Source organism: Eptatretus burgeri, chromosome 17 (assembly GCF_056783735.1).
Source record: "Eptatretus burgeri isolate ZD-2024b chromosome 17, Ebu_testis_v1, whole genome shotgun sequence".
NCBI lineage: Eukaryota > Metazoa > Chordata > Myxini > Myxiniformes > Myxinidae > Eptatretus > Eptatretus burgeri.
This window is the reverse complement of record NC_140977.1, coordinates 27,312,320-27,325,580: the sequence shown is the minus strand read 5'-3', so window position 1 is coordinate 27,325,580 and position 13,261 is coordinate 27,312,320. Positions and strand designations below refer to the sequence as shown.

At 42.5% G+C, this 13,261-nt stretch overlaps 1 long non-coding RNA gene across 9 annotated transcripts; it reads left to right on the top strand.

The window, feature by feature from the left end:
- The first annotated feature begins 1,939 nt into the window (after positions 1-1,939).
- Positions 1,940-12,659, top strand: LOC147009613 (uncharacterized). Of its 9 annotated transcripts, XR_015053049.1 has the most exons (7): positions 1,940-2,210; positions 3,514-5,748; positions 5,884-6,086; positions 9,119-9,142; positions 9,576-9,705; positions 10,627-10,650; positions 11,055-12,659. It is a non-coding gene; the product is annotated as an uncharacterized LOC147009613 (long non-coding RNA). The 9 variants fall into 9 exon arrangements; XR_015053044.1 differs by having other exon boundaries at positions 9,119-9,705; XR_015053043.1 differs by having other exon boundaries at positions 5,884-6,612; positions 9,119-9,705.
- Positions 12,660-13,261: the final 602 nt, after the last annotated feature.

Below are 13,261 nucleotides of genomic sequence, written 5' to 3'. Positions count from 1 at the left end.
AAAACGAACTGGGAACATTTTTAATAATTATTTATTTACAATCAACTTACAAAAGGACTCAGAGCAGACTTGTCGCGGGATATACAGGCAAGATTTACAATGAACAAACACTTAAACAGTTCTACTTAAAGACGGCGCCACACACTCGGACGCTCACTCAGACGAAAATAAACACAGGTGTATTGGAAAGGACCCCCACAGCCAAAGAGGGAGGTGAGCTGAGGTCGTAGTTCTTTTAGGGTACCTGCACGTTGGAGGGAATTAATACTCCATTGTGCGGCACCTGTCAGTGGTCGTGCAGCTTGGCCCACAGCCACACGCGCGGAGACCGTGTCCGCGAAGGAGCCCGGGTGGAGTAGACCGGAGTCCGAGACGGGGATCAGGGCCGCCGACAGGACCCACGAGAGACCCGGTCAAGATCGGACGCCCTCAAACCAGCGCAACAGACGGGCTGTCGAGGCAAGACATGGGCAGACCCTCCGCGTCACGACCCTCCTTCTTTCTTTGGCAACCCACGACTCCAACCGTCTCACTCCAACCACTGTCTTGCTCCAACGCTGTTTCTCTCCAACCTCAGACTTCAGCTAACACGGCCGACCCACACAGAATTCTCTCTCGACCCTCTCAGGATGGTGCCGTAATTTTCTCCCAGCCAAGGACTCTATGCTGAGGATCGCTTTGTAATTTATAGATCTCTCAGCGGGGAGGGGCCTTGGTGGAGCCGACGCCACTGTCCGCCCTGATTAGACAGGGCCTCATGGGTCCGCCCTTTCTGGGCATGGTTTCAGTCATGCCGGGAGAACCCCCCCCCCCCCTCCACGCGTGTCTGGACTCATCAAGAAGCCACAACACAAAGATTTTGCCCCGGCAAACGGGCCTTCGGATACAGCAGGTGGACAGTGGATCGTGATGGGGGATGGAATATAAAGATTTATTACCCTAACTAAAAAAACATCGCAACGCACCCCTTCGATTTCCCACGAAACACGAGCGAATCTGTCTACACATATACTTAACACCATAACAAACTTTGGGTCAGCTGTATGTTTGAACGCATATGGTTACTCGAACCGTAACAATATACGTCTATACATACATACATACCCTCACGAGGTTAATGTACCTGGCGTTGCCAGGGGTCTTTTTGAATGAATTTAATATTCTGTATTTTGGTCTGACGCGACCACAGTATCAGTTCCGTATTGGGCCCACGGCAGTCATAGCCTAAGAGGGTTGGTGAGGGGAAAACACACCCCCTTTCCCCCCCATCCCGGCTGAGGGGCCTCGCCACCTTGCCTATAACCTCCCGGGGCTGTCCCGACATTTTTTGTTTCTGAGGTTTCCTCCAATCTTTCACCGTTCAGAAGATTAGCGCGTGCAGGCAAACAGGCAAACAGGCAAACAGGCAAACAGGCAAACAGGCAAACAGGCAAACAGGCAAACAGACAGACAAACAGACAAACAGACAAACAAACAAACAAACAAACAAACAAACAAACAAACAAACAAAAACTTCATATTCTATGTTATAATTTTATATAGAATATATATATATATATATATATATATATATACGAAAACAAAAAAACTACAAAAAAAAAAGAAAAAATTTATTTCATTAATTAAAAACTTTTTTTTGCATTTTCTTTCTTGGACCTTGTGCGGATGGGTTGGTGTGGTGTTCGCGCAGGCATGATGGGCCGAATGTCCTCCACCTGTGTTGGATTTCCTTGTTATCCCTTTCGCGCTTGGGAAATGTCTCGATCGGTTTATATCGGCCATGACGTCATAAGGCGCAGGTGTGCCTTAAGTCTCCCCCCATAATTTTTACACCGTTTCATACGCACTTGCAAACGATGAAATTTGTATGAAGAAGACTTTGTTTCGTGTCAACCTTAATGTGTAAATATTCTTTGGCTTGTAAAACGCGATTATGTTCGTTTGAACAAAGTGAATTACCGCCACTTCCGCTCGCGCGCCACGCCATGGCTGCGCTCCCTCACATGCAACTCTGATGCAAGGAGGTCATTGGGTTCATCCAAGTCGACGCTATGATTACCAACCTGTAGTTGTTTATCCATGTTATGTCATTTTTTTTTTAGTGCGAGGCAACCCGTACCACCTTTAATCGTTGGACCGACTCTGCCCGGATTCGAACCGACCACCTCCAACATTCAGAGCGACACGCTCACCGTTTAGGATCCATCTTGGTAAGACAGCGAATCGTTATTTTTCCGAAACCATTTATTTTATTTTTATAATTCGTGTGCTCTGGAGCTAACGGGCCTTTCACACTAATTGTAAGCACTCGAGTTGATTATTAAAAAAATGTTATTGTCTGGCCAGGTGTCTCTTCAGTTCCCAAGGGGCTTTCTTGCGCTTGCCGAGTTAGCCGTTCCGTTTCGATTGAGTGCTTAAGCCGCTTGCCGAGCGCTCTGCAAGCTGCTTGGTAATGGAACGCACCTCTGTGCTCGTGAATTATTTTTTTACTGTTCCAAATTTATTTACTTATAGCTGTTGCTTTAACTTTAATTTGCCATTTTCGATGGAGAAAGTTTTGGATTGAAGGATGATGTCAAAAAACAAAATTCCTTCTCTTGAACCGCGTCATCGATCGACATGAAACGTCACAGTTATGATTTAGTGGTCATGGGAAATATATGGTGTTAATTTCAACTTGATCGGACGCATTGCAATCTCAGCCAGAATTATTTAATACCGCCGGAGTACCTGCCCGAGGAGCGATCTTGTTCCTAGCATGTGACGTGTTCTTCTGACTCGTACCTTTTATTTGGGCGGTGTATAGGCAACTGACCGCTTTGTATACACAAAACTAAATAACCCGGGTTAAAGTTGTGTGCAAAGAGTGCTTTGAAAAGTTTTATGATTTATTTGTTACTCGTATTTTTCCAAAACATCATTGTTGCTTGTGTATAAACTTTGATGAAATGTGGACTGTAGCCTAGGGCATTTCAAACAAACAACTTTTTCGAAATATCCAAGTTGGCTACTTGTCATAGGAGTCAATTATGGTCAAAAACAACACCACACAAGTTTCAGAATTTTCCTCCCAAAAATGGCTGCTGGCGGCCATTTTTTCCAATATGGTGGCCAAAGATTTTCGATTTCGGTATGTGGGCCATAAATTGTGTGCAGATATGGCTTGTAATGAGACTTTTGTAGGATTTTCGAGGGTGCTGAATTCATTTCTGTTCACAACAATGTGTTTCAGAAAACCAATATGGCGGCCAAAATTCAGCCATTTTGAGGTACACGGTGGGTGACGCTTTACCCATAGGCTTCTGATATGTCTAAATATGTTTTCGACGATACAGAGTTCGTTTCTGAACTTGGAAAATCGTTTACTGGATCCATTAACTGATGTTTCTTTCCACAGGGGTTTGAACGAATCTTTCACAAAACCCTTTTCATCTGTATTCAGACAATAGAATGTTTACAGCCACTTGAAACTGTTTCATGACACAATATTCCCTGTTCTCTCTCTATTTTCAGACTGACCAAAGTACCTTAGGAGCTTCACTGTGATTGTGCACCTACAATATGGATACCAAGAAGCCCGGTCGTCCAAAAGGTTCCAGATCAAAGAGCGAAACTCCCCTGCATAAACTGCAAAGACCGCATAGAACAAACTCTTGTGCTCCAGCAAATCTGCGCAATCCAGCTAAACGGTCTGAACGAATTATTGAAAAAAAGCAAGTTGACAAGCCGCCACCTACACCAAGCACTAGTGCTGAAAGTACACCTAATAAGCCCAGGAACTTTTATCTAGTAGAAAATTCAATCGACGGATTTTCGTACTCTAAGCTACCGAAAACAAAAGCAGTGCTCCGTAGGATTCTAGAATGGCATCATGTTCAGAAAGTTGCGATTAAAACAGCTATCAAACGGACTGTAAGTGAACTGAGAGAGGTCTGGAAGTACCACTTCGGTGTAGGTGTAATTTATGGTAAATTTTCTGAAAAACAGAAAGGTACAGAACGAGAAAGCTGCAAAATAATAATCCTAACGGCGAAGATAGAAAAGAAAGTGCGTGAACTATATGATGCATGGAAAGAACTGGAGCGAACAAGTAACAGAGAAGACCGGCGAGATACCAAAAGTTTCAAGGAGCGAGAGATGCTTTTCAAACAAAGATTAGAAGAGCCGCTCAATATATGCAAAGAGAATGTTAGAGAGGTGATGATGCACTCTGGAATAAAAGATTGGGAAACTGATTACGCTCATCTACAACAGCAAATGGACAAGTCACAGAAAGGGATAGCTATATAGGGATCGATGTCACACAAAAAAAAGAGAGATAGCAGAAGAATGGAAAAAAGGTGGGTGAAGAGACAAGAAGATTCAAGAGTATTGAAGAAGTGAAGAGAATGGAAGCCACATGTGAGCTGATTGGTAGGAACAGTGAGAGTAATCTGGACAGCGATAGCGAATGGACTTCACCAGAGAGAATAAAAAAGCATAAAGTAGATGTTATGGGGAAAATAGCTCTAACGTCAGACAGGCTTGGCATAAGCGCAAGAAAGCGAGCAGCACTTGCCGCAACATGCATGAACGGAATGCAGAAGCTAAAGTGACATTGCCGGCAATTATATATATATATATTTTTTTCCTTCGAGTAGCGCAACAATTCCACGACAATAAATGTTTAGTTTTGTCACTGCTTCTGCATGTTTGTGGAGAAAATGTCAGTTTTTAAGGAGAGATCTACTTCTTGCACAAGCACTATTGTGGAATTATTTTTAGCCCCCGTTTTGACTTGGTCTGAAACGGCGGCATATGGATTAGGTCTCGTCCGTACGCAGCCATATCTCGGACATGTATGGACCCATTCTGTTAAAACCTGGCACTAAGACAATACGTGATGTTGTACATATGCACATCGGTTTGTTTCGCGATTCGGTCAAAGATGGCCGACTGGTGGCCATTTTAGTTGTAAAAAATTAATGTTGAACGCGTCCCCGACCATTTTTCGGATGTGCATTTACCGATGTTGTTCAAACTTAGCACACAGGTGATGAATGATGGCTTACATATGCACGTCATTTGTTTTTAACCGAGATCACATCTAAGATGGCCGACTGGCAATTTTGTTACTTAAGCATGTCCCCAACCATTTCTTGAACATGCATAGTCCAATTTTGTTTAACCATGGCCATATCACCTGTCACAAATGTTCTTCCATGTCACATGACCACTCTAGTCAGTCGTGCATACACAAATCTTGTAAATTTGGGCTAGCCCTTTAACTCCGTACAGCAAAATTACTAAAACCACGGGAGCTATGATATTTTATGTTTTTGTCTCCTTGTTTATTTCCTCTTGTTACTTGATGGCAGCACTATTTCAGTTCCAACACTTTATCAGAATATGATGAGTGCAGCGAGGTAAATGTTGCAGGGTTTCATCGATTTAATTTGTTAAAATGCAAAAATCGAACTCCATATATGTTGTTTTGGTCGTCCCAGTTGCTTGGTCCAAATCTGTCGAGTCTTGATATGGCCCATCGCTTCGGGGTCTTTCCTGCTGGATCATGCGTCAAAAGCCACAATACCATATGGATTGCAAGTCTGAATCAACCCAGCGCTATGCCAATGAGGCCGAGCGAGCCTGACTTGCAACATCCGGGTGTGTGGTGTTGACTCACCGTGGCTATCATCCCTCAGCGAGTCTTCCCTTAATCACGTTAAGAGGAGAACCATGCCAACTGGAATTCTCCCCCAAGGCCAGGTATATTTAATATGAAAATGATGGCACATCAGGGATGGGAAACATAATATGCAATAACAATCAATGATGTAAATCCATTCCTGGCATGTGCCCACAAAAACAATGGCCGCTGTGGCGTGGCTCATGCTGAATCAGGTGTGGCTCAGGCGCAGCAACACGGGCGAAGTTCGCAGCTCTTCCCTAAGCTGATTCTGAGTTCCCACGCCACTTCCACATGCACACCCACCTTTGTTGCCTTGGCCCCATGAAGCATCGTGCCCTTCCCACTCACCATTGGCTGCTGCTTGGCCAGGTGGACAAAGTGACTCCTCCATGAACTCTCATCCTGAAGTTCAGAGGTAAGCTGTGCTGGTTAAAACGGCAGCGTTTGAAGCCAAAACTTGAGCCGCAAGCCCAGGAAAATGCTAAAATAAGACATTTAGGACAGGTTAGGCAGGGTAGAATGTCAAAGAGCCAAAATATTTGATAATTTTAGATACAGGCACAGGGATGGGTGTGTCATTATTTACTGCATGTGAAACAACATTTTCGGTTTTATTGCATCTCCCCCCCCCCTCCCCCCCCAAAAAGCCCTTCATTTGTAGGTATCTCCTGTAACAGGTTACATCACATTTGCTGCAAATGGTGTCCCCACAGTGTAGTGTAGTGTTTGGTTTATGGAGACCAACTTAGCAACACAGGTTCAACGGAGCTTCAGGATGACCCATGGAAGGCAGCCACCTCCGGGAGAAATCGATTCCTGAGTGGCACAAAAAGTTTAAGGATATTGGTGGTGTCCAACAGAGGAAGGAGACAGTCTGGCCCAGCGCAAGCATTGAAGATGTTAAACATGTTCGAGCACCGTTCCAAAAAGTACTGATGCTGGTAAATAATGAGGCACAAAAAACTGAGGTTCTTTCACATGTTGCAAACCGTATCATTGATCCTATTTTTTTGTTTTTATTGCGGTTTGAATTTGCAATATATATATATATATATATATATATAAATAATGTTACAAAGCAGTTGTGTCGGTCTGTCTGTCCGTCCGTCCCCAAAGTACTCCCTCAGTTTTGGGGCAAGCCCTGCCAAATCTGGAATGTTTTCGGGTCCCAGCGGGTATCCTAAGGTGGGTGGGAGGTTTCATAAGTTCCTCAATACAATTATGATTGCGTTTCGACCCGTACGAAGCTGCTCCCTACCTGGATGTAACGTCAGCATGGCGGTTATCTTTGTTTACCTCACGAGTGTTTGTGACATCATATTTTGTGATATTGATGGAAAAGTATTTATTACCTCCACCACCGAAGGTGAAGGAGACTTTGTTTTCACCCCTCTCTGTCTCTTTTACTGACAAAATCAAAGATTTTTCAAGTACAGGGTGAGGCATTTATATCTGACACATTTGCAATCTTTCTTGCTGGAAGCAGTCTTGGCATAACTAATTATTGTTTTCTTTGTTTTACAGATAATACTTGAAAGTTTTTAATGATGGAGCAATTTAAATGCAATGAGCATTTTTTTTTTAACTTAAATTTTTTTTTTAATGTAATGAGCATGCCAATTTCCCAAAGGTCATCATGACAGATGAGACATACTTTGATTTGGCAGATTTAACTCCACCAGATTTCTTCCTATGGGGTTTTCTGAAGGGGAAAAGTTTTTATAAGGAACATCCAACACCATCGATGAATTGAAGGCAAACATCACTGCAACCATCCGCTCTATTGATCAAGAGACATTGTTTGCGGTAATGAACAACATGATGATCCGCTGTCATTAATGCACGAATTTGAAAGGGGCCCATTTTTCTGATGTAATTTTTAAGAAATAAAGAATCAAAATTGATTTTAAAAACTTGAAGTATGTGCCTTTGTTGGATCTAATTTTTTATTATTATTTGGTTTAGAAACAAAAAGTTGTAAGGATAATAAAACTGTCAGATATAAATACTCCACCCTGTATATTGGTCAATTAATTTTTGTTATTTTGTTTGTCTATCACCTGTGGGTCACAATTCGAAACCGATCTTCATGAAACTTTACCACATGGTAGTTTGTTATAAGCTGGAAGCCTATTGTTTTTGAGGTCAAAAGGTCAATGTAGGCCAAAGGTCAACAACGAAGGTGGTATTTCTAAAATCTTCAATTTTCATCACATTGACTTGAAATTTGAAGAGGATTTATATTTCAGGTCATTGAATTAAACCAGCGAATTATTTTTGAGGTCAACATTGACCAAACTGTCAACATAAGGCGAATTTCTAAAAAAAATTATTTTCATCCGATTGACATGAAATTTGAAGAGGATTTGGATATTTGGTCATTGAATTCAACCACCAATTATTTATGAGTTCAAACTTCTTTGCTGGATTTTGCAAGTGTCGTGCTCTTCACGACGTCTTCTTGTTAATTGCCGGAATCCTTCGGATTTGGGCAATTATGTTGGTCGGTTGTGTGTGTCATTCTGTGTCTCTGTCTGTCTGTTTGTGTGTTTGTTTACCCTGCAGCAGCCACACTGTTTCAGCGATCATTACCAAACTGGGTAGAGACGTCGGCCATGGTCTAACTTAGACACTTGTAGTTTTTGGTGAATCTCGGTCAAAGGTCAAGGTCACCGAAAAAACGACATTCTTATTTTCACAATAACGTCCGCTAAAATGGTCGTATCGACTTCAAACCAAATCCAAAATGTGCATCTTCCAATACTGCATCCAACCATATGTTTCATTGGGGGTGTCACACCAACAACCTTAGCGGTCGAGGGTTGAATGTCAGGGGGGTCGGGTCAAAACTTTCAAATTGCGATAAAAGCGCCATTTCAAGTCCGATTGACTTCCAAATTATGATCATGACCAAACTAAGTGCTATCGACTTGTAAGAACCAAATTGATTTCCAGGTTTTTGTTTTTTCAGAGATCATGGAGATATGATAAAGTTATTCCGGCAATTCCTTGCTCAACGAGCAATTTCATTTGTTTGCTTGTTTGTGTGCAGAATATCTCAAAAAGTTGTGGATGGATCCAGATGAAATTTGGTGGGCATGTTGGGTGTGTGACGACAAACTGATTCGATTTTGGTGAAGATCCGAATCTGGATCCGGATATGATAATTTTTTTAAGAGATTCTTCACCATTGAGAGATAGGGCTAAACTGATATATTGGTCTTTTAAAGACAAGTTATCGTGTGTCTCGGGCACACTCGATGCCAGAACAAAATAGAAATCTCACAATCTAACGTTAGAACAAGTGATGACCATGCAAAAACGATTGATGTTCCAAAGTAGGTGCACTTTTGATGGGAGGCCAGGTAACCAGAATGTTCTTTAAAAGCCATTGTTTTGATAATTGCTTTCCTCACGTTCCATTATTTATTTATTTTTTTCCCCTAGGAAATTTCATCACCAACTTGAGAGGTAAGCTGGTTTTTCTTTTCTCACGACGTGCGAGTCTTTGGCTAATGATTAAAGGTAAAAGGTCTGAGTCGTTGCATGCTTGGAGGCTTGTCTTTCCCTGTCTGTTTGACCCTTTCTTTGAGGGCAGTTTTGGGCTGAAGCAGGTGACGACAGTTTTACATTTTGGCACGGAATCTCTTTGGTCATGATGGAGATTCGACTCGAACCACAATTTTGTGCCTTACATGCTACACCCACCCACCGCTTACATTTGCTTACATTACTTACTTATCATTTGTGTCTCCAATGAGTGACTGCATGATCAAATTTTCAATCTGAGGCCTAGTATTTGGTTTGTGTTCCATTGTGAACAGTCAACTTTTGTTAATGCGTCTCTGTGTATTTGTGCATGCAAGTCGAGGATGATTCTTTTTCTTCATCACTTTATCCACAGGTTTTGGTTGCCCTTAATCTGGGAGCAACATTTGCAGCTTTGATGTGAAGAGCAGGGGTGGATCCGGGTGGGTGAGGGTTAAGATTCACCCCCATCCCCCACCCCCTTCTCTACCAATGGACACTGAACGGTAAGCTTGAGTTCATAATATTTTGTGCCATGTGACCATGACTTGTACCAAAACAGGCCCACGCCCACTGCGATAAAACGCACATGATTAGTTGAGAAGTTCTCATTGGTCGAGTTTTAGGAAAATGTGGTTCTGTTCGGTCCTCCCGTAAACCTGTGAGTAAAGTGGATGACATTATCAGTCTACTATCCGTCCATTGCCGAGCAATATTGAATTAGCATTGACTGTTCTTTCGACAATGATTTGCAGGAACAGCAGCTGCACTATCCGAACAATTTTATGCTGCACAACACCCAACAGAGAGGAAATGAAGAAAATGTAGAGATTGTCAGGGCCTGAGAGTGCAAGGCACTGTTTCACCGCACCGAAACATTGTGGAAGGTTGTGATGTGATCGGTCAATGCAAATGACTTGATGGGAAGCCGATGTTCGAATATGAAGGGAAATTTATTTGAATGGAGTGACTTTGCCAAAAACATGTTCAATTGCCAAATCTTAAACCAAGAAAGTACTGCAGTTCCTTGAATTACATTTTGAGGAAAAATAAATCTTCACAAGCAGACGCCCTTTCTTTTCTGTGTTTGGTCAGCAAAGCAGAACGTGCTTTAAAAAAACATTGTTTTGACAGTTGCTTTCCACCCCCTCCCCAAATCTTCAATTAAGCCTGATGCTGGCTTAACGGTTAAGGTGGCTGGCTTAAGACCTTAGAGTCTTGAGTTCAAGCCCCCTATTTCCCGTTAAATAACATCAGGTGGGTTGACTCAGCCAGCCATCCTTCCGAGGTCGGCGAAATGAGTACCAGCTTACTGGAAATGGACACTGCATCGGTGGTACAACCGCGCTTACAGCAATGATGTAACAAGCAGCTATAAGCTGCATATTAAATAATAATACTAATCGTCAATTTATTCTTTGTCCTAGGAAATTTCATCACCAACTGGAGAGGTAAGCTGGTTTGTATTTTCTCACGACGTGTGATTCGTTGGCCAATGATGAAAGGTAAAAGGTCTGAGTCGTTGCATGCTTGGAGCTTTGTCCTTCCCTGTCTGTTTGGCCCTTTCTTTGAGGGCAGTTTCGGGCTGAGGCAGGCGACAACAAATTAACATTTTGGCACGGAATCTCTTTGGTCGTGACGGAGAATCGACTCGACCTGCAATTTCATGCCTTACATGCTACACCCACCCACCGCTTACATTTGCTTACATTACTTACTTATCATTTGTGTCTCCAACGAGTGACTGTGATCACAAGTTTTCAATCTGAGGCCTAATATTTGGTTCCATTGAGTTATATTGTGAACAGTCAAAACTTGTTAATGCATCTGTGTGTACTTGCGCGTGTGCATGTAGATTGTAGAAGAAAGGCACATTGATCAAGTGGAAGAGAGAATGAGTCTTCCTTGGTCGCGTGATCCATTGGTGGGAGCTGGGAGCAACATTTGTGGCTTCGCTGTGAAGAGCAGGACAGATTTCGGGGGGTTGGGTTTACACCTCCACCCCTCCTCCTTGACCGATGGACATCCAAAGAGTACTCTTGATTTTGAAATATCTTGTGCCATGTGACCATGATACTTCTCCAAACCACTCTAATCATAAATAAAAGATGTACCATTAGCTGAGAAAAATTGTCATTGTTTAGAAGTCTCGGACAACATTGTGGTTCTGGAAGGTCCTCTTGTAAAACGGAAGTTATTCATTTGTAATCTGCCCGTTGCAGAGCAATACGTTTTGAATTTGCATTGTGTTTGGGGTCTGCCCTGTTTCTCTCTGTTATAATGAAGCTTGGAAGCCAACCTCCAGACCCCCTCCTGTGTGACTGGTCTCAGCTCTTGCCTTTGGTACCTTCAAATGTTTCCGTACAGATCAACTTGTTTATTGACTGTTGGTGAAGTAATATGGTCTTGCCATTTAATGCTAGGAATCTTGGTGGCATTTCATTTCAGAAGTAGTCAACAACAATGTTATCTCCAGTAATTGTGTTATGTCAGCCGTAATTTGCATCTCGTGGTTTTTGATGTGCCCGTGAATGGCAACTAAGCCCAATTCTTGCATAAAACCTTCCACATTGTGCACAGGTGAACTCAGGGTTTGGGGCAAGTGATGAGATCTTGACGAGACTTTCAATGCGCCGCTTGGATTTATCATTGATACGAGATTCAAAACCTGATGCTCCACTGACTTAACTTGCACCACGACTTTAAATATTGAGCTACCCGTTCCCAGTTATTAACATCGATGTTGCAGAGCTTCAATGTGGACTTTGAGCAGTCTTTGTACATCTCGCATCGCTTGCCTTTCACCAGCTCTCTGTAGACTATCTTCTTTGGTCGGCGCTCTACATGACCGTCTTGTTTGTGCTTTCATGACTATGGCACAAACACTTGGTATCCTTGCCTGTTGTCGAACCTCTGTATCAGGGACCATCTTGCCATCTTATTGTATTGGGACAGTTGAGATAAATGGTCGTTTCTTCAGATGATGAAGTCTCGCGCGCATAGAGCAGTGATGGGATGACCGGCTTTATAGAGTTTCAACTTGGTCTGCAAGTGGATGCCATTCCGGTCCCAGAGGTGTTCACGGAGGATCCTAGGTATACTGCGAGGCAGTGGCAGCTGGTTTGTCTGATCACCCCTCAGGAGATCAAGGAAAAAGTCTCTTTCGAAATGGAACTCCTGTGGTGGACTGAATCGGCTGCCGATTTATAGTGAACTTGATTCCCAACAATTGCTTCTGCAAGTTGTATAATCTTTGGCTGCTCTTGGGATATTTAAAAACTGATTTTTTTTTAAAAAAAAACTGATTTTTTTCTGTTATTTTCTAATTTTAACATTATGGTATTTATCTTTTTAAATGATCAATTTTTTTCTCTCTTTAACTTTCCTTCACAATTAAATTTACGTGAAATTTGACATATTGTAATACGTGGAATTGAATAAATCATTTTTATTATTCCGACCTTTGGATAACTGTTTCCCCACAGCAAGCAACCAGAATGCAAGGACAGCTCGTCTTTATGAGCAAGATCTGGTCTCACTTCCTCTTGGAACTTGTAGGATACAGTTGATCATACATACGCCACTGATAACCTGGTTTGACCATAGATGGGGAAGGATCCACAATTCAATTTGTGTGGAAGCGATGGGAGCATTATCAGTCAAACATACTCTTTGACAAATATTTTATGGTGCAGGTACATCACTGGAAACCTTTTTGAAGCATCGGCACAAATTTTCACTGCCTGGAAGATACTGTATAGAATACTCAGTCTGCTCAACACTGAATGTGTGCACAAGGCTTGGGGGTTAATTCCCTTAATTTCATTGAAGACAGTCTTGGTTGGTGGTCAGTAATGAGCTCAATGTTGATGTTCAAGATATTGATGCATCTGCGTTACATAAAAACGTTTGAGCCTTGTGGTGTTGACTCAGCCTGTCATCCTCCTGCGGTCGGCAAAATGAGTACCGCTGTACTGGTAGAGGAGCACAGCATCAGTGGCACAGCTGTGCTCCAAGAAAAGGTCGGAGTGGCGACCCGTCCAAGATTGTGCCAAATAGCCA